Here is a 19,056-nt window from a genome sequence, read left to right on the forward strand (position 1 = left end):
TGACTGCTCAGAACAGTTTGTCTGAACATGCAGAAAGCAGAAGGGTTTGATGCTGTCAGATATCTTTCCCCTGATCTTTTTCTGGAGGGTGCTTGTGTAGAAAGGTTTCCTTCTGTGAGTCTGAAAGATAACATCTCCACGATGCCTCCAGCCATTGGGGATCTAAGGGAATCCCAAATCCCTTCGATCCCAAATGGCTGGAGGCATCACGGAGATGCTATCTTTCATTTCTCCTATGCTGTGGTTGGGAAAGAATCTTCCATTTTTGCTGGGATTCTTCCCCCAAACAACACGGCTTTTGTCAAAATGAGCCCCGACCTGCTTGCTGCGAGTCTGCATCATCCCTGCGGCTCTGGATTTAGGGAAGAAAGCCCTCCTCCCTCCTGCCCCCGGGCGCGCTGCCCTCAGCGGTGCCCCTCGGAACAGGAGTGGGCCCCGTCAGCGTGTGCTCGGAGCAGGCCTCCTATCCGAAGCAGGGGCGGCCGCCAGGCTCCGGAGGCTAATGCATATTGATGAGGAAGGGCTGGGCGCACGCAGAGGCGAGGCAGCCGGCTGGGAACAGCCCGATCTCCGCGCAGGCGGCGGCTCGCTGACTCCGCCGCGTTTCTCCGCTCGGCTCCCCGGGATGCTAAGCTGAGCCCGCGCCTCGCGTCTCCCGCTGCCCTTTGCCAGCCCCCGGCCACACTCAGGTGCGTGTTTGTCTCTGGCCTTTGAGCGGCGGCGCCGGGGCCCGAACTGCGGGGGCGGATGCGGGGGGCCCGACTCCGCTTTCCGAGGAGCGGCCCCTGACCCGTCCCCACTGTCTGGCGAGCGACTGCCGGGGCCGCGGGGCGGAACGGGACCCCACAGCCCGGCAAAGCAGCGCGCAATCGTGAGACCCAAAGCACCCGCGCCTCGCCCTGCGCAGAGCCATTGTGTCGGAGGTAGGGCTGTGTGTGTACAGAGGGGGCCCTGTGCGCGCAGAGGAGGGCTGTGCAGGTGCACAGGGGAGGCGCGTGTGCACTGGGCGAAGGCTTGTGCTCGGGGATGGCTTTTTGTCTGCATGTGTTGATGCAGAGGAAGGATTGTGAAGGGCGGGGGAGAGGGGCTGTGTGAGAATGCAGATGGGAAAGTGGGGGTGAGGGGATGGGGTTTGGGGTGTGTAAGGATGGTGAGAAGGGGATTATATATATAGGTGGTGACTGAGAATTGGGGGGTGTATGTGGAGTGGGGTTGTGGCGGGGAAAAGCAGAAGTCAGTGTGTTGAGTGGGAGGCAGGAGGCTTTGTTGTGTAGGAATGAGGCTTCCTGGGGGCAGGAAAGTGCACATGGAGGGGGTTTTGTCTGAAGTGAGACCCGTGTCTGTATGTGGATGCGTATGGATTGGTGTTGGATGTGTGTGGGAGAGGCTGTTCAGGGAGACAAGAATGAGCGTGTGTATGTGGAGTGGAGAGGAGATTGTGTGTGTGTGGGGGGGGAAGTGTGCAGGAAGGGGAGGTTGTTAGTGTTTGTGTTGGAGGGGAGGATTATGGGAGGTGGGTGTTTATATGTATGGAGACTGAGGATTGTTTGGGTGTAGTGGAGGGTGTTTGTGTGTGCATGTACTTGGGGGGGGTGTCCATAGGGATGGGGAATATGTATGGTTTTGACGGGAATCTCTACTTATCCGATGACTGGGATGCAGTATTGCTGCCTGGCTCTTCAAACAAGGTGACCTAACATCACTAATGCACTAATGTCTTGACAGTGCCACTTGGGAGTGCACGCCCTAGTGATCCCTAAAGTGCTTAGTGCAAACAGACCAGCATTGTGCAGGGTTCGCTGCTTGGGGAATGGGGAGGCAGAGAGTAAGAGATTGTTACTCTTCATCCTGGCTCTCAGAGCACCTTGCCCTGGCCCCCTGCAGCAAAGTGACTGGTACGCTCCCTCCACCTGTCTCCTTCCTGGTAGGGCCTCATACAAGCAGATAACTGTCAGTTTCCAGAGTCTGATGCCGTAGGGAGGCTGTTACAGCTGTATCCCATTGCTTAATCCCAGCATTGGAAATGACTCAGCAGGTACCGTGCTATGTAAGGAAGGGGTAACATGGAGATAACGTTGTGAGGCTGAATCCAGTAGAGATATACTCTAATTTGAAAGTCAGCCCAAAGCAAAACTGTGTGTTGGGGGGAATCATGTTAAACCAGAGAGGTGGGGGAGAAGGTGAGGAGAAGAGTGTCCTGAGCCAACCAGCGTGGGAAGTTTGGGCCAAACAGAGAGCCCCAGGGAGATTGCATAGGGATAGTTTACCAAAGGTTGTGGTGGATTCTCCATCTCTGGCAATTTTAAAATCAACATTAGATATTTTTTCTAAAGGATCTGCTCTAGTTCAAACAGGAATTATTTCAGGGACATTCTGTGGCCTGTGTTATGCAGGAGGGCAGACTGGATGATAACAGTGGTTCTTTCTGGCCTCAGCATCTATGAATTACGGTGTCTTATAAGTAAGGCTGTGAGTTTGTCACGGAGGTCACACATTTAATGGCTTTCTGTGACCTCCATGATTTCTGCAGCAGACAGCCGCACTGGCTGCTGCTGGGGCATTCTTGGGTCACCGCCCCCCTCCCCCAGCAGCAGCAGGAGTTTGAGTGTGGGGCTCAGGGCTGGCAGTTGGCATGTGGGAGGGGGTGAGGGCTCTGGGCGATACTTACCTCAGGGGGTTCCTTGGAAGTGGCAACATCCCTTAGCTCCTTGGGGGAGGCATGTCCAGGGGGCTCTGCACACTGCCTCCACCTGCACGCACTGCCCCCGTAGCTCCCATTGGTCACAGTTCCTGGCCAATGGGAGCTGAGGAGCTGGCACTCAGGGAGGATGCAGCATGGCCATGCCTCTGCCTCTGCCTGGGAGCTGAGGGAGGTCGCTGCTTCTGGGGAGTATGGAGCCGGGTAGGGAGTCTACCAAGCATCTGTGGCACTCCCCAGGCCGCCCCCCTCTCCAAGATTTAGTCAGGAGTATATAGTACAAGTCATGGACAGTTCACGGACCATGAATTTTTGTTTACTGCCCATGATCCGTCCATGACTTTTACTAAAAATACCCCTGACTAAAATGTAGCCTTATTTGTAGGATATTTTCCAGATGCTCTTTGGGCCTCTGCATCTTCCTGTTTTCCATCTTCTGTTGCTTCTGTCATGTCATGTTTGGCAAAAGGGAACTTGAGGCTCCATATGCAATGAAGCAGTGCATCGGAATTTATGCTCTTGTTCTGCTGCCTGCCTAGATGCTTGTTTGTCGGGCATTCTTGCTGGTGGAGTAGACTCTTAAAAGCAGGATTTAGGATAAATATGCGTGAAATTCAGGATCAAAGGGCAGAAAGGTCAATGAGGTGGTGTTATGCTTTCTTTATCTTTTTGAGAATGTTATTGTACTGTACAAAGATGGATTCCTCAATGTTTTGTTGGCAGAGACACAAAGGACTGGAATAGTAAAAGGTACTAGTTCTGCAGGTCATTAGTGTGGTACACTGGCAGGATTGCTATGGGTGCAGGGCTGGAATAGCAGGACAGGGTAGGTCAGGATTGGCAGAGCAGTGTGGTAAAAGCTAGTGTAATGAATGCCTGCCTGAGTGATGTCGGGCTCTCATTCTGCTGTGTTAGTCCCTCACTTTTATGAAGAATAAATTCATCCCCAAATTGTTACAATGATTCATTATATCAGAATTGCCCAATTCAGAGAACTATGAATTGCATTAGAAATGATCAGAAATCTCTGCCCATTTGATGAACAGCATCAGCCCCTTATGTGCTGGAGGCTTCACTTAGAGCCTGCACAACAATCATTTCTGCTGGTCATTAGGAGCTATTTATAATGACCATGGTGACAATGGAGTCAAATTAATACAAAGGAACAACTGGCTGCCTTAAAAAGAAACGGTGAGTGCGCTAGATGCAAACAATAGGCAACTGGGAGAATTCCTCTAAGTGGGATAATGTCTAATCACATCAAATACTTGTAGGACCCCTAAGTAGTTCATTAAACACTTCTGGGACTGTAGAAACTAGATAGAGCAATATGTGATGAATTACAACCAGAATTGTCAGTAGCCTGATCAGCTGTGCTTGGCAGTCAGGCTTTGCTGGCTCCTCTGGCCACACAAGGCCCACTTGCACACGCACTGAAACGGCTGCTCCTCCTATGCTGGTGTATCAGAGGGACGTTGCAGACTCCAGCTGCTGACCCCAAGGCTACTGAATGACAAAAGCTTGTGATGCCCACCAAAGACCTTTGGACACTTTAGACATTTTTCTTTTTTTGATTTATGCATCTCTGGTTTATCTCTCTCTACTTCATAGTTTGTATTCTGAACTTTTTACATCTTTATGCTACCACTTTTGCATTCACAAAGAAGAATAATTGCGAGCAGGGCCCAAGCGCTCTCTATGTTAAGGGAGGTTGAGGTGGTGAGTCAGCTAATAGGGTCTGGTTAATGTGGTGAGTGATGTTGTTAGATTTTTTTAGAGCACAGAAGACCCCCCCATCATAAATATAAAGGGAAGGGTAAACACCTTTAAAATCCCTCCTGGCCAGAGGAAAAACCCTTTCACGTGTAAGGGGTTAAGAAGCTAGGATAACCTCGCTGGCACCTGACCAAAAGGACCAATGAGGAGACAAGATACTTTCAAAAGCTGCGGGGAGGGAGAAACAAAGCCTCTCTTTCTCGGTCTGTGTGATGCTTTTGCCGGGGAAAGAACAGGAATGGAGTCTTAGAACTTAGTAAGTAATCTAGCTAGATATGCGTTAGATTCTTCTTTTAAGAAACTGATTGCTTTTTCATTGTTCTTAAGATCCAAGGGTTTGGGTCTGTGGTCACCTATGTAAATTGGTGAGGATTTTTATCAAACCTTCCCCAGGAAGGAGGGGGGTAATGTTTGGGAGGACTTTTTGGGGGGAAAGACGTTTCCAAATGGACTCTTTCCTAATAATAATACCGGTTAGACGTATGGTGGTGGCAGTGAAAGTCCAAGGGCAAAAGGTAAAATAGTTTGTACCTTGGGGAAGTTTTAACCTAAGCTGGTAAAAGTAAGCTTAGGAGGTTTTCATGCAGGTCCCCACATCTGTACCCCAGAGTTCAGAGTGGGGAAGGAACCTTGACATGGTGGCAGAGCGGTGGGATCAACTTGAAATCATTTTGAGATTTTTTTGAACCAGAAGCACAGATTTGAAAGGGAGAGCAGGTTTTAAACTGAAAGCAGTTAGAGTTTTTTTTTCTCTCCTTTGGGGCCAGAGCAGAGGCAAAAGGGAATTGTCTTTTGTTAGCTGGAGTTTTCTCTACCTAAAGGCAGGGTAGTTAACCTCCTGCAGGGAAATTCACAATTCTTCACAGACCTGAAGTGTTTTTTTTTTTTTTTTTTACCTAAGAGTAACTAGAGGGGTTTTCTGCCTATTTGCCTGGAGACAAAGGTGTTAGGGTTTTTTTTGTTAAGGATTTCTCTGTAGGCTGACAATCACTATCAGAGAACATAAAGGTATCTGGACAGCACAGCAAAATTTTACAAGCCAAGTTTTTTTTGGTTTTGTTTTGTTTTCTTTCTAACTCTCGGGTGTAAAGTTAGTTTAAAAACAGAGAGGTTAGGATGACAGACTGCACGGTTCAACAAAAGCTGGAATAAGCCAGATTTGAGGCTGAGGAAAAACAAAAGGAACATGAAAGGCAGATAGAACTCATACGGATGGAGATGGGTGCACATGCGGCCAGGGAATAAGAAATGGAGGCTGCCCACAGGAAGGAAATGAAGGCAAGGGACAAAGAAATGGAGGCAAGCGACAAAGAACTGGAAGAGAAGGAAAAAAGGAGGAAGCATGTGGAGGAGGAGAAGGCAAAGGCTCAGCAGAATATACCAACAAACCCTAGCAATCCTTCTCCAGGTACCACTTCCCATCCCAGAAAGTTCCCCACCTGCAAGGCAGGCGATGATACCGAGGCCTTCTTAGAAAACTTTGAAAGGGCCTGCCTTGGGTACAGCATCTCTACCGACCAATACATGGTAGAGCTGAGGCCGCACCTCAGTGGACCCTTAGCTGAGGTGGTGGCTGAAATGCCTAAGGAACAAATGAACCAGTATGAACTGTTTAAAACCAAGGCGAGAATCAGAATGGGGCTAACCCCTGAGCATTCCTGTCGGCGGTTCAGAGCCCTAAGGTGGAAACCAGATGTGTCATTTACCCGACATGCCTACCACATTGTGAAATATTGGGATGCCTGGATATCAGGAGCAAGTGTTAAAGCTCCAGAAGATTTGCCCTTCCTAATGCAAATGGAGCAGTTCTTAGAGGGTTTCCTGAGGAAATAGAAAGATACACCCTAGATGGGAAGCCCAAAACTGTAATCGAGGTGGGGGAGATTGGAGCCAAATGGGTGGAGGTGGCAGAAAAGAAAAAAACTGGTTGCAGTTGGAGCGGATACCAGAAGGGACAACCTCAGACCACCCCCTACTACCGGGGGCAGCCCAAGGCCCCAACTACTCCCCAAGGAACCCTCCAGACACCTTATCGTCCTGCCACACTGTTCTCCAGCAACCCATCTCACCCCAGTGACCCATCAGCTGGAAGATATTTTAAATGTAACGAGCTGAGACATGTAAAGGCCAACTGCCCCAAGAACCCCAACAGATTACAGTTCATTGCACCGGAATCACCCCAGAGGTCCTCAGGCCCAGTTACCTCCCAGATACCCTTGGAGCAGAGGGAAACTGTGAGTGTGGGCGGGAAGAAGGTCACCGCAGCACAAGTGTCTGCTATCCATGCTTCCTTAGTGGACCCCAATTTAATCAACCCAGAGATCCAAGTGACGATTCAACCCTTCAAGTCCAACTCTTTCAATTTGCCTACAGCCAAGTTGCCTGTCCAGTACCAGGGCTGGTCAGGAACGTGGACTTTTGCAGTCTATGATGATTATCCCATCCCCATGCTGTTGGGGGAAGACTTGGCCAATCATGTGAAGCTAGCCAAGAGGGTGAGAATGACCACCCGCAGCCAGGCTAAACAAGCCGTGAGGCCTAGCTCTGTTCCGGAAACTTATACCAGGACCCGGTCAGAGGTGATGGACCTGGACCCCAGGCCAATGACTGCAACAGCAGTAGTGGATCCAGTCCCAGAGACCCAGACAGAGCCAGTCCCAGAACTGGAACCGGCAGAACAACTAGCACCATTTGGGGAGGTCATTCCACTGGGAGGGAATGGGCAAGGATGTTTCTACCTATGTCCGGTCTTGTGAAGTATGCCAAAGAGTGGGAAAACCCCAAGACCAGGTCAGAGCCCCTCTCCAGCCACTCCCCATCATTGAAGTTCCATTTCAGCGAGTAGCTGTGGATATTCTAGGTCCTTTTCCGAAAAAGAGACACCCAGAGGAAAGCAGTACGTACTGACTTTCATGGATTTTGCCACCCGATGGCCAGAAGCAGTAGCTCTAAGCAACACCAGGGCTAAAAGTGTGTGCCAGGCACTAGCAGGCATTTTTGCCAGGGTAGGTTGGCCCTCCGACATCCTCACAGATGCAGGGACTAATTTCCTGGCAGAAACTATGGAAAGCCTTTGGGAAGCTCATGGGGTAAATCACTTGGTTGCCACTCCTTACCACCATCAAACAAATGGCATAGTGGAGAAGTTTAATGGAACTTTGGGGGGCCATGATACGTAAATTCGTAAATGAGCACTCCAGTGATTGAGACCTAGTGTTGCAGCAGTTGCTTTTTGCCTACAGAGCTGTACCACATCCCAGTTTAGGGTTTTCACCATTTAAACTTGTATATGGCCGTGAGGTTAAGGGGCCATTACAGTTGGTGAAGCAGCAATGGGAGGGATTTACACCTTCATCAGGAACTAACATTCTGGACTTTGTAACCAACCTACAAAACACCCTCTGAAGCTCTCTAGCCCTTGCTAAAGAAAACCTACAGGATGCTCAAAAAGAGCAAAAAGCCTGGTATGACAAACATGCCAGAGAGCGTTCCTTCAAAGTAGGGGACCAGGTCATGGTCATGCGCTGGGCTACACAGCATGGGGAGTAGGTGGAGAAAGACGTGGTTAGGGACTATTTAGAAAAGCTGGACGTGCACAAGTCCATGGGGCCGGATGCGTTGCATCCGACAGTGCTAAAGGAATTGGCGGCTGTGACTGCAGAGCCATTGGCCATTATCTTTGAAAACTCATGGCGAACGGGGGAAGTCCCGGATGACTGGAAAAAGGCTAATGTAGTGCCCATCTTTAAAAAAGGGAAGAAGGAGGATCCTGGGAACTACAGGCCAGTCAGCCTCACCTCAGTCCCCGGAAAAATCATGGAGCAGGTCCTCAAGGAATCTATCCTGAAGCACTTACACGAGAGGAAAGTGATCAGGAACAGTCAGCATGGATTCACTAAGGGAAGGTCATGCCTGATTAATCTAATCGACTTCTATGATGAGATTACTGGTTCTGTGGATGAAGGGAAAGCAGTGGATGTATTGTTTCTTGACTTTAGCAAAGCTTTCGACACGGTCTCCCACAGTATTCTTGTCAGCAAGTTAAAGAAGTATGGGCTGGATGAATGGACTATAAGGTGGGTAGAAAGTTGGCTAGATTGTCGGGCTCAATGGGTAGTGATCAATGGCTCCATGTCTAGTTGGCAGCCGGTATCAAGTGGAGTGCCCCAAGGGTCGGTCCTGGGGCCGGTTTTGTTCAATATCTTCATAAATGATCTGGAGGATGGTGTGGATTGCACCCTCAGCAAATTTGCAGATGATACTAAACTAGGAGGAGTGGTAGATACGGTGGCAGGTAAGGATAGGATACAGAGGGACCTAGACAAATTGGAGGATTGGGCCAAAAGAAATCTGATGAGGTTCAACAAGGACAAGTGCAGAATCCTGCACTTAGGACGGAAGAATCCAATGCACCGCTACAGACTAGGGACCGAATGGCTAGGCAGCAGTTCTGCGGAAAAGGACCTAGGGGTGACAGTGGACGAGAAGCTGGATATGAGTCAACAGTGTGCCCTTGTTGCCAAGAAGGCCAATGGCATTTTGGGATGTATAAGTAGAGGCATAGCAAGCAGATCGAGGGACGTGATTGTTCCCATCTATTCGACATTGGTGAGGCCTCATCTGCAGTACTGTGTCCAGTTTTGGGCCCCACACTACAAGAAGGATGTGGAGAAATTGGAGAGAGTCCAGCGAAGGGCAACAAAAATGATTAGGGGTCTGGAACACATGACTTATGAGGAGAGGCTGAGGGAACTGGGATTGTTTAGTCTGCAGAAGAGAAGAATGATAGGATTTGATAGCTGCTTTCAACTACCGGAGAGGTGGTTCCAAAGAGGATGGTTCTAGACTATTTTCAGTGGTAGAAGATGACAGGACAAGGAGTAATGGTCTCAAGTTGCAGTGGGGCAGGTTTAGGTTGGATATTAGGAAAAACTTTTTCACTAGGAGGGTGGTGAAACACTGGAATGCATTACCTAGGGAGGTGGTAGAATCTCCTTCCTTAGAAGTTTTTAAGGTCAGGCTTGACAAAGCTCTGGCTGGGATGATTTAAATGGGGATTCGTCCTGCTTTGAGCAGGGGGTTGGACTAGATGACCTCCTGAGGTCCCTTCCAACCCTGATATTCTATGATTCTATGGTCTTAAAGGCGCTCCAGGCCCATAAAATGGAAGCATCGTGGGAAGGGCCCTTCACGGTCCAGGAGCGCCAGGAAACTGTTAATTATCTCATAGCATTCCCCACCTCCAACCGAAAGCCTAAGATGTACCATATTAATTCTCTAACGCCTTTTACTCCAGAGAATTAAAGGTTTGTCAGTTTACAGCCCAAGGAGGAGATGACGCTGAGTGGCTTGAAGGTGTCTACTACGAAGGGAAAAGTGCTGGTGGCATGGAAGAGGTGAACCTCTCCCTGACCCTTGGGCGAATGCAGCAACAGCAGATCCAGGAGCTGTGCAATAGCTATGCGCCAACGTTCTCAGCCATCCCAGGACTGACTGAACGGGCATACCACTCCATTGACACAGGAAGTGCTCACCCAATTAAAGTCCAACCTTACTGGATGTCTCCTCAAGCTAAAACTGCTATAGAACGGGAGATCCAGGATATGTTACAGATGGGTGTAATCCGCCCCTCTGGCAGTGCATGGGCATCTCCAGAGGTTCTAGTTCCCAAACCAGATGGGGAGATACCATTTTGCGTGGACTACTATAAGCTAAATGCTGTAACTCGTCCTGACAACTATCCAATGCCACGCACAGATGAACTATTAGAGAAACTGGGATGGGCCCAGTTCATCTCTACTTTGGACTTAACCAAGGGGTACTGGCAGATACAGCTAGATGAATCCGCCAAGGAAAGGTCAGCCTTCACCACCCATGTCAGGCTGTATGAATTTAATGTACTCCCTTTCGGGCTGCGAAATGCACCCGCCACCTTCCAAAAGACTTGTAGATGGTCTCCTAGCGGGATTAGGAGAATATGCAGTTGCCTACCTTGACGATGTGGCCATATTTTCGGATTCCTGGGCAGAACACCTGGAACATCTACAAAAAGTCTTTGAGCGCATAAGGGAGGCAGGACTAACTGTTTAGGCTAAGAAGTGTCAGATAGGCCTAAACAGAGTGACTTACCTTGGACACCAAGTGGATCAAGGAACTATCAACCCTACAGGCCAAAGTGGATGCTATCCAAAAGTCAAAGAAACAGGTTCAGTCCTTCTTAGGCTTGGCTGGTTATTACCTCAATACAGCCAAATCGCCGCCCCACTGACAGACCTAACCAAAAAGAAACAGCCAAATGCTGTTCAGTGGACCGAAGAGTGTCACAAGGCCTTTAACCACCTTAAAGCGACACTAATGTCTGACCCTGTACTACGGGCCCCAGACTTTGACAAACCGTTCCTAGTAACCACAGATGTGTCCAAGTGTGGTGTGGGAGCAGTTTTAATGCAGGAAGGACCGGATCAAGAATTCCACCCTGTAGAGTTTCTCAGCAAGAAGCTGTCTGAGAGGGAAAGCAACTGGTCAGTCAGTGAAAAAGAATGTTACGCCATTGTCTACACTCTGGAAAAGCTACGCCCATATGTTTGGGGACGGCATTTCCACCTGCAAACCGACCATGCTGCACTACAGTGGCTTCATACCGCCATAGGAAATAACAAAAAACTTATTCAGTGGAGTTTAGCTCTCCAAGATTTTGATTTTGACATCCAACACATCTCAGGAGCTTCTAACAAAGTGGCTGATGCACTCTCCTGTGAAACTTTCCCAGAATCAACTGGTTAAAATCGTCCTTGAGATGTGGAAAATATTGTTAGTCTTTATATACTTGGTAGTATATTTAGAGGTGCATGTGTCTTATTAACTCTTTTTTCCTAGAGCTCCAGGAAGAAATCCCAACCAGCGTTTCACCCTATCTGTGATTTGGGGGGCGTGTCATAAATATAAAGGGAAAGGTAAACCCCTTTAAAATCCCTCCTGGCCAGAGGAAAAACCCTTTCACCTGTAAGGAGTTAAGAAGCTAGGATAACCTCGCTGGTACCTGACCAAAATGACCAATGAGGAGACAAGAGACTTTCAAAAGCTGGGGGAGAGAGAAACAAAGCCTCTCTCTCTCTCTCTGTCTGTGTGATGCTTTTGCCGGGGACAGAACAGGGATCGAGTCTTAGAACTTAGTAAGTAATCTAGCTAGATATGCGTTAGATTCTGATTTCTTTAAATGGCTGAGAAAATAAGCTGTGCTGAATGGAATGGATATTCCTGTTTTTGTGTCTTTTTGTAACTTAAGGTTTTGTCTAGAGGGATTCTCTATGTTTTGAATCTACTTACCCTGTAAGGTGTTTACCATCCTGATTTTGCAGAGGTGATTCTTTTTACTTTTTCTTCTATTAAAATTCTTCTTTTAAGAAACTGAATGCTTTTTTCATTGTTCTTAAGATCCAAGGGTTTGGGTCTGTGGTCACCTATGCAAATTGGTGAGGATTTTTATCAAACCTTCCCCAGAAGGGGCGGGGTAACGTTTGGGAGGATTTTTGGGGGGGAAAGACGTTTCCAAACAGACTCTTTATTAATAATAATATCGGTTAGACGTTTGGTGGTAGCAGTGAAAGTCCAAGGGCAAAAGGTAAAATAGTTTGTACCTTGGGGAAATTTTAACCTAAGCTGATAAAAGTAAGCTTAGGAGGTTTTCATGCAGGTCTCCACATCTGTACCCTAGAGTTCAGAGTGGGGAAGGAACTTTGACACCCCCATACACAGAGTAAGTTGCCTCTGAGATAGCCATGGCTAAGACCCTAACTTTGCGGGAAGCAAGCTGAAACCCTTCTGCCTGCAACTGACCACCTGCATGTCAGGCTGGTTTGAGAGCATATGATGAAGGAAAAGTTCCCCACCTACACCCCACTTCTCCTGGCAGCCACACAAAGTGCAGGGAGAATACAAAACCACCACTTTTTTTAAAAAATGGGGAAGAAGACACCAGTTTAAAAGGTTCAGTTAGGAAAGCGATTGCTGATGAGGCAGACAGATACACACATACTCAGTCTGGAGTCCACAGGGTGGTCTGGCCTCTCTAAAGGAGTATCTCCAGCTCTTTGGAGCTCTGACACACACAGGACAGAAACCTCAATGAAGAGGCAGACTCCCATTAAAGACAGCCTTAAGGAAGGACATGTACCTTGCCATAATTTTCCGCCACCCAGTGGTCATCCCCTGTTCCTCCCCTGAGCCCCAAGCTGATGCATTAGCCTTGCTCTTTTATGTACATTTGATATTGAGTTAAACTACATCAGTATTAGTCACTTTTAAAATGATTTAAGAGTGTCCACACAAGGGGGCTGCGGCACTGATTTAACTACATTGATTTAGGAAACAGAGCTAGTGAAATAGGTTTAATTTCTCTGCACATGCCAAGCCTGTAAAAGTCAGTGTCCCTGTGCCATCTGCAGCCTCAAAACCAGTGTCCTGAGACACCTTTGCCTGTGGCCAAACAGCAATTGTCTGTGACCATGGTTGCCTGTGAGTACGTCCTTGTGTGCCGTGGGAGGTGTGCTGTGATTGGTCTTGTGCACTGTTGCCCAGACTGGGCTATGGCCATCAGCAACCCTGTGATAGACTCATGCAGGCTACATGGACAAATAGTATCTTGTATTTTGAAAACCACAACACTATCAGTAATGAATTTTGAAATCATGGCAGAAAACCAGCCCAGGTAAAACTGAGTGTTCAGTTACCCTGAGATAGGCTGGGTTTTCAAAAAGGCTTTTGACCATATTTGCAAAAGAGCTCAATTCCCACCATGCTGAGCACTTCTGAAAATCTTGGCGTATATGTAAGTGGGGGAATGGTCCAGCTATTATGGGGAACTTTCCTGACTTATACACTAGCCTGGTGATATAGGCTAGCGAAAGGATCTGAATCCTCGCTCCCACTCCCTTTACCCAGAGGCCTGCCTGACCTCGAGGGCTCCCCTTCCACTTTCCTGTGTGGCAGAGTCCTCGTAACCCCAACAAGGCTGGGCCCAGGATTCCTGGGGGGCTCGACCCCCAACCTTGTCGTGGTCACTTAGGGCAGGGGCCAGGGTATCCCCACTCAAGGGTGCTCTCTCTCTACTGGATGCTTCCCTGACCCACTGATCATTACATACAGTTCAAAGCAAATACAATTTATTAAATAGCAGTCAATTTAAAAAAAAATAAGGAAAAATGAGAAAGGTTAAAGGAAAACACATCATCCCGCTCTGTGGCATAGGGACATCACAACCAGCATCTCTGGAGTGTAAGGGGATTGGATTAGAAGACCTCCTGAGGTCTCTTCCAACCTTAATATTCTATGATTTTCAGGCCCTAGCTGTGCTGCAGGGATGCTGTGGGTCAGACACTTGCTCTGGCGGTGACCACACGCCCTCAGGCTTTATGCGGCAGGACCCTTCTTCCCAGCGTTGACCCTGCCCTGTCAGGGTTACGATCCCCCTCCAAGCCTGGCCTGCAAGGCGTCTTGGCTGGGGGTGCCTCCCTGTGCTGGGCCTGCTCTCCCCAGCTGTTCACCACGCTCAGCCCCAGCTCCACTCTGCCTCAGCAGTGCTGCTGCTCTGGCCTCTCTGGCTCTGGTTGCTACAGCTTTTCTCCCAGCACAGGTCTGCTCTGTGGGCTGCTTCTGTGACTCGGCTCCCAGCACTGACCTGCTTCCTTGGCTGCCTTTCTGGCCCCTCTGACTGGCACAGCTCTTCTCCTGAGCTCAGCTTGGGCCCCTGCTTTCTCCATAGCTCAGCCCACTCTGTCTGACCCAGGCAAATCCAGCTCACACCGAGGACAGGACCCCCCCCATGCCTCCTCACTCGCTATTTAGCCTGCCTGCCCTGTCAATCAGGCTGACCTGGAGCATTGGCCTCTCCCTATTGTTCCTGGGGACTGTCAATCTTAGGGTCCTGATTTCCCATTGACCTTTCCACTTTCTTTTGGTACTGGGAGCTAGCCAACCAAAACACCCCCCACTGAGTTTTAGTAAGGGGACAACAGTCCCCTTACATATGTGTCCATCCTGCCACCTTTAACAATGCTGCACCTTTAACTATTTCTTCTCTCACTGTATCGCCCATGTGACCCACCATCAGAGGACTTCCTCTGCCACCTGCTTGCCCAATATCTAACAAAGCAAAGCTGCCAAATCTCTTGCTTCCTGCCTGGGCCAGGGTGAATCTGTGGAGGATAATGCAGACAGGGAAGGTGGCCTGGAGTTGGGGGCCTGGAGCCGCTAAAGAAGGACAGGATGTGGAGAGGAACTGACATGGGCCTGCAGGATGACTAGTTAGAAAAGGTCCATTTGCTGCAGTCAAGGGGTGGAAGAGGCCCATAACTTGAAGGGGGTTGGAGGGAGGTGTTGGAGTAGGATGCCATGTGTGGGGGGTGGTTTCAGATTCATGGCAAGGAACCCAGGCTGAGGTGAGGGAACAGGACAGCAAATCAGCCCTTTTTGTAAGAAGGACAAGGACCACAAGGCTTTAAAAATGTATTCTGTACTGATTAGCTCAAGTACTTCCCAGACCAAACACTCTCCACACCTGCTTCTAGGGACTGTGAGGAGAGTCCAGGCAGAGCAGCACAGGGCAGGTGCACCACCTAAGAGACCTCTTGCCCAAGTAGCTCAAGACTTCCCAGACCACATACTTCCCAGACACTAGTGTCCCGAGCCATAACTCCCACCTACGTGGTGTCGTCCATCTGGCCTGGAGATCTCTTTCACCAGTTGTCTGACCTCTGACCCCAATTAATGCCAGGCAGGGCCAGGCTAAGGTCCTCTGAGGCCATAGACACAACATGGGTCTGTTCTGCATCCTTCCTCACTTGGAGGGTGGAAGCACTGGTTCCCCTCTCCTCCCAGAGGCAGTGCAGTGGCATTGGGCTCCTTCTGCCCCAGTATTGGCAGCAGGGTCACTTCCTCTCCTTTGGCACAGAGGGGAGGCAACAGGGGTCTCCTCTCCCTTTCCAGAGAGGAAGGGGTGACAGCAGGTGCTCCCGAGTACTTACCCCATCCGCCAGGGTGTAACTGCTGGGGTGGCGGAAAAGGCCCACTGCACTCTCTCCTCCTGCCACACACTAAGTTCCTTGCTGGGGTGGGCTTGGTGAGCCCCTGACCCAGAGCAGAGGATCTAGTTGTTAACCTCCCATGGAGGGCAGTTTCCCTCTCGGAACTAGTGTTTCAGACTGTCTCCGTACTGAGGCAGGCAGCTCTGACTTGTTCAGTTATAATTGTGCCACATTTTAATGCTTTCCTTTACAACTACATAGGCTGGAAATGCCCTTTTTTAAAAGTGAAAGCTGAGAATCCGAAGAAATCACATAACTCCAGGAGCTGGGGCCCTACTCATGAGCCTATATATGCCTTAATCTAGTCCCCCAAACATCAAATAAACCAATTAATGTTGCCCCTGGAACCCATCCCCAAACCAGACACCCATCTCACCCATGCACACATACCCCTTGCCTGGTACCTACCCCCAATGCCGCATCCCCTCGAGTGCAGGCACCATTCTCATTAGCTGCCCACGACATCTCCACCAACATGCCAAGCATCCCCTCTTGCTTCTCCCGTCTCTAGGGTGATATAGTCCCTGGGTGTGTGTGGAGGAACACTCTCCACACCTACTTTTAGGGACGGTGAGGAGAGGCCAGGCTGCAGCAGGCAGAGCAGCACAGGGCAGGTGCACCACCTAAGAGCGCTCTTGCCCAAGTAGCTCTCCTTTCTCATTTGAAAGTTCTGGCCTTCCTGTTTTATCTGCATATAAATATTAAATATATAACCTGTGCCTTTCCTGGTCCCCCCTGCTTCCAGACCCGTATGCTCCCGTCTACAAAAATCTGCTCCTCTTCTTTCAAAGGTGAAATGGAGAAATGGCCTATTGCCGTTTGTAAGCTGCACTCACTGGTGAGGTCCATGAGCACACGCACAATGAACAGGAGGGACATTCTGTGCGCCGATGCAGAAGGAAGCAGTCACCTTTAGCTTCCAGACACAGACAGGAAACAATACTACCATAGCACCAGCATCCAAACTCCTCTCAAGTAAGCAGCCTTGCCAGTGAAGATCAGAACAGCCTGTTGCAAAGAGTCTAAAGGGGTCTCTCTGCTCCCCACACTGATGCTGCAAATACATGTGCGTGATCCCATGAGTGCGTATCTGAGCAAACTCTGAAGGCCACTTTCAAAGCTTTTTGAATTAACAAACACTAAAGGGAGAGAACACAGCTGAGCTGAACCCCATTTAAAAAAACCCTTCTCCCAGCTCCAGTTCTAAATGAAAGAGGGCTGCACTGCATATGCATAGCTAATGCAGGGTTGCCCTGCCTTATTCAGTGTAAAAAATATGTTTTCTTCCAGGTCATTGAACAAAATGTTAAACAGTATAGGCTACAAACCAATTATTGAAGGACCCCACTGGAATCACTGCTTGATGACGATTCCTCATTTACGATAACATTTTGAGAGCTATCAGTTTGTCGGTTTGTGATACACTATACCTCAGGGGAGTGCCCTGCAACTCCCATATTCATCATTTGTATATAATTGTGCTATTTCATATAAAGAATGCCAAGTGAGGTATCATGGGAAAGGTTATGATCTGCTGAAAGCCATTGTTCTATCTAAATATGTATATAGTCATTAGTAGGGCTGTCGATTAATCGCAGATAACTCACATGATTAACTCAAAAACATTAATCACGATTAAAAAAATTAATCGCGATTAATCACACTGTTAAACAATAGAATACCAATTGAAATTTATTAAATATTTTAGGATGTTTTTCTACGTTTTCAAATATATTGATTTCAGTTACAACACAGAATACAAAGTGTACAGTGCTCACTTTATAGTATGATTTTTATTACAAATATTTGCACTGTAAAAATGATAAACAAAAGAAATAGTATTTTTCAATTCACCTCATACAAGTACTGTAGTGCAATCTCTTTATCATGAAATCGCAACTTACAAATGTAGGTTTTTTGTTACATAACTGCACTCAAAAACAAAACAAAATGCAAAACTTTAGAGTTTACAAGTCCACTCAGTCCTACTTCTTGTTAAGCCAATCTCTAAGACAGACAAGGGAGATAATGATGCCCACTTCTTAGTTACAATGTCACCTGAAAGTGAGAACAGGCATTCACATGGGACTTTTGTAGCTGGCATTGCAAGGTATTTGCCTGCCAGATATGCTAAACATTCATATGCCCCTTCATGCTTCAGCCTCTGTTCCAGAGGACATGCTTCCATGCTGATGATGCTTGTTAAACAAATAATACAATAATTAAATTTGTGACTGGACTCCTTGGGGGAGAATTGTATGTCTCCTGCTTTGTTTTACCCACATTCTGCCGTATATTTCATGTTCGAGTAGTTTCGGATGATGACCCAGAACATGTTGTTCGTTTTAAGAACACTTTTGCTCCAGATTTGACAAAACGCAAAGACGGTACCGATGTGAGATTTCTAAAGATAGCTACAGCACACGACCCAAGGTTTAAGAATCTGAAGTGCTTTCCAAAATCTGAGAGGGACGGGGTATGGAGCATATTTTCAGAAGTCTTAAAAGAGCAACACTCTGATGTGGAAACTACAGAATCCGAACCACCAAAAAAGAAAATCAACCTTCTGCTGGTGGCCTCTGACTCAGAGGATGAAAATGAATATGCATCGGTCCATACTGCTTTGTACTGTTATCGAGCAGAACCCGTCATCAGCATGGACGTATGTCCTCTGGAATGGTGGTTGAAACATCAAGGGACATATGAATCTTTAGCGCATCTGGCATGTAAATATCTTGCGACGCCGGCTACAACAGTGCCATGCGAATGCCTGTTCTTATTTTCACGTGACATTGTGAACAAGAAGTGGGCAGCATTATCTCATGCAAATGTAAACAAACTTGTTTGTCTGAGTGATTGGCTGAACAAGAAATAGGACTGATTGGACTTGTAGGCTCTAAAGTTTTACATTGTTTTATTTTTGAATGCAGTTATTTTTTCTACTTAATTCTACATTTGTAAGTTCAACTTTTATGATAAAGAGATTGCATTACAGTACTTGTATTAGGTGAATTGAAAATACTATTTCTTTTGTTTTTTACAGTGCAAATATTTGTCATCAAAAATAAATATAATCTGAGCACTGTACACTTTGTATTCTGTGTTGTAGTTGAAATCAATGTATTTGAAATGTAGAAAACATCCAAAATATTTAAATAAATGGTATTCTATTATAGTTGAACAGTGCGATTAATCACATGGTTAATCATGATTTTTTTTTAATTGCGTGATTAATCATGATTAATATTTTTAATTGCTTGACAGCCCTAAGATTCATTAGTGCATATGAGATTGTATTGTATGGTTGTCACTAAACTATGCTGTGAGTTGGGAATCTCCCAGATATTAGCTCCCCAAAGACAACAACAACGCAGGTAACCAATGCCTGGGTGGGAGTCAAATAACCATCAACAGCCATTGTCTAGCAAGGAAGTTACAATTCAGTGACTCACTTGCACAAGGCCCCAACAGGTGAATTGCTCAACCTTGGCTGGTGACTCA

At 47.7% G+C, this 19,056-nt stretch overlaps 1 protein-coding gene across 5 annotated transcripts in view; it reads left to right on the forward strand.

Annotated features, from left to right (window-relative positions):
- The first annotated feature begins 423 nt into the window (after window positions 1-423).
- FEZ1 (fasciculation and elongation protein zeta 1) overlaps window positions 424-19,056 on the forward strand; it is a 162,735-nt gene continuing 144,102 nt past the window's right edge. For 2 of the 5 annotated variants that reach the window (XM_084612069.1, XM_084612073.1), the window contains exon 1: window positions 429-689. The gene's annotated coding sequence lies outside the window, so the exon portion shown is untranslated. Of the gene's footprint in view, window positions 690-725; window positions 924-19,056 lie in introns of those variants that run through there. The other 3 variants (XM_084612072.1, XM_084612071.1, XM_084612070.1) reach the window with 3 other exon arrangements.

Source organism: Lepidochelys olivacea (assembly GCF_965140295.1).
Source record: "Lepidochelys olivacea isolate rLepOli2 genome assembly, chromosome: 22".
Classification (NCBI taxonomy): Eukaryota; Metazoa; Chordata; order Testudines; family Cheloniidae; genus Lepidochelys; species Lepidochelys olivacea.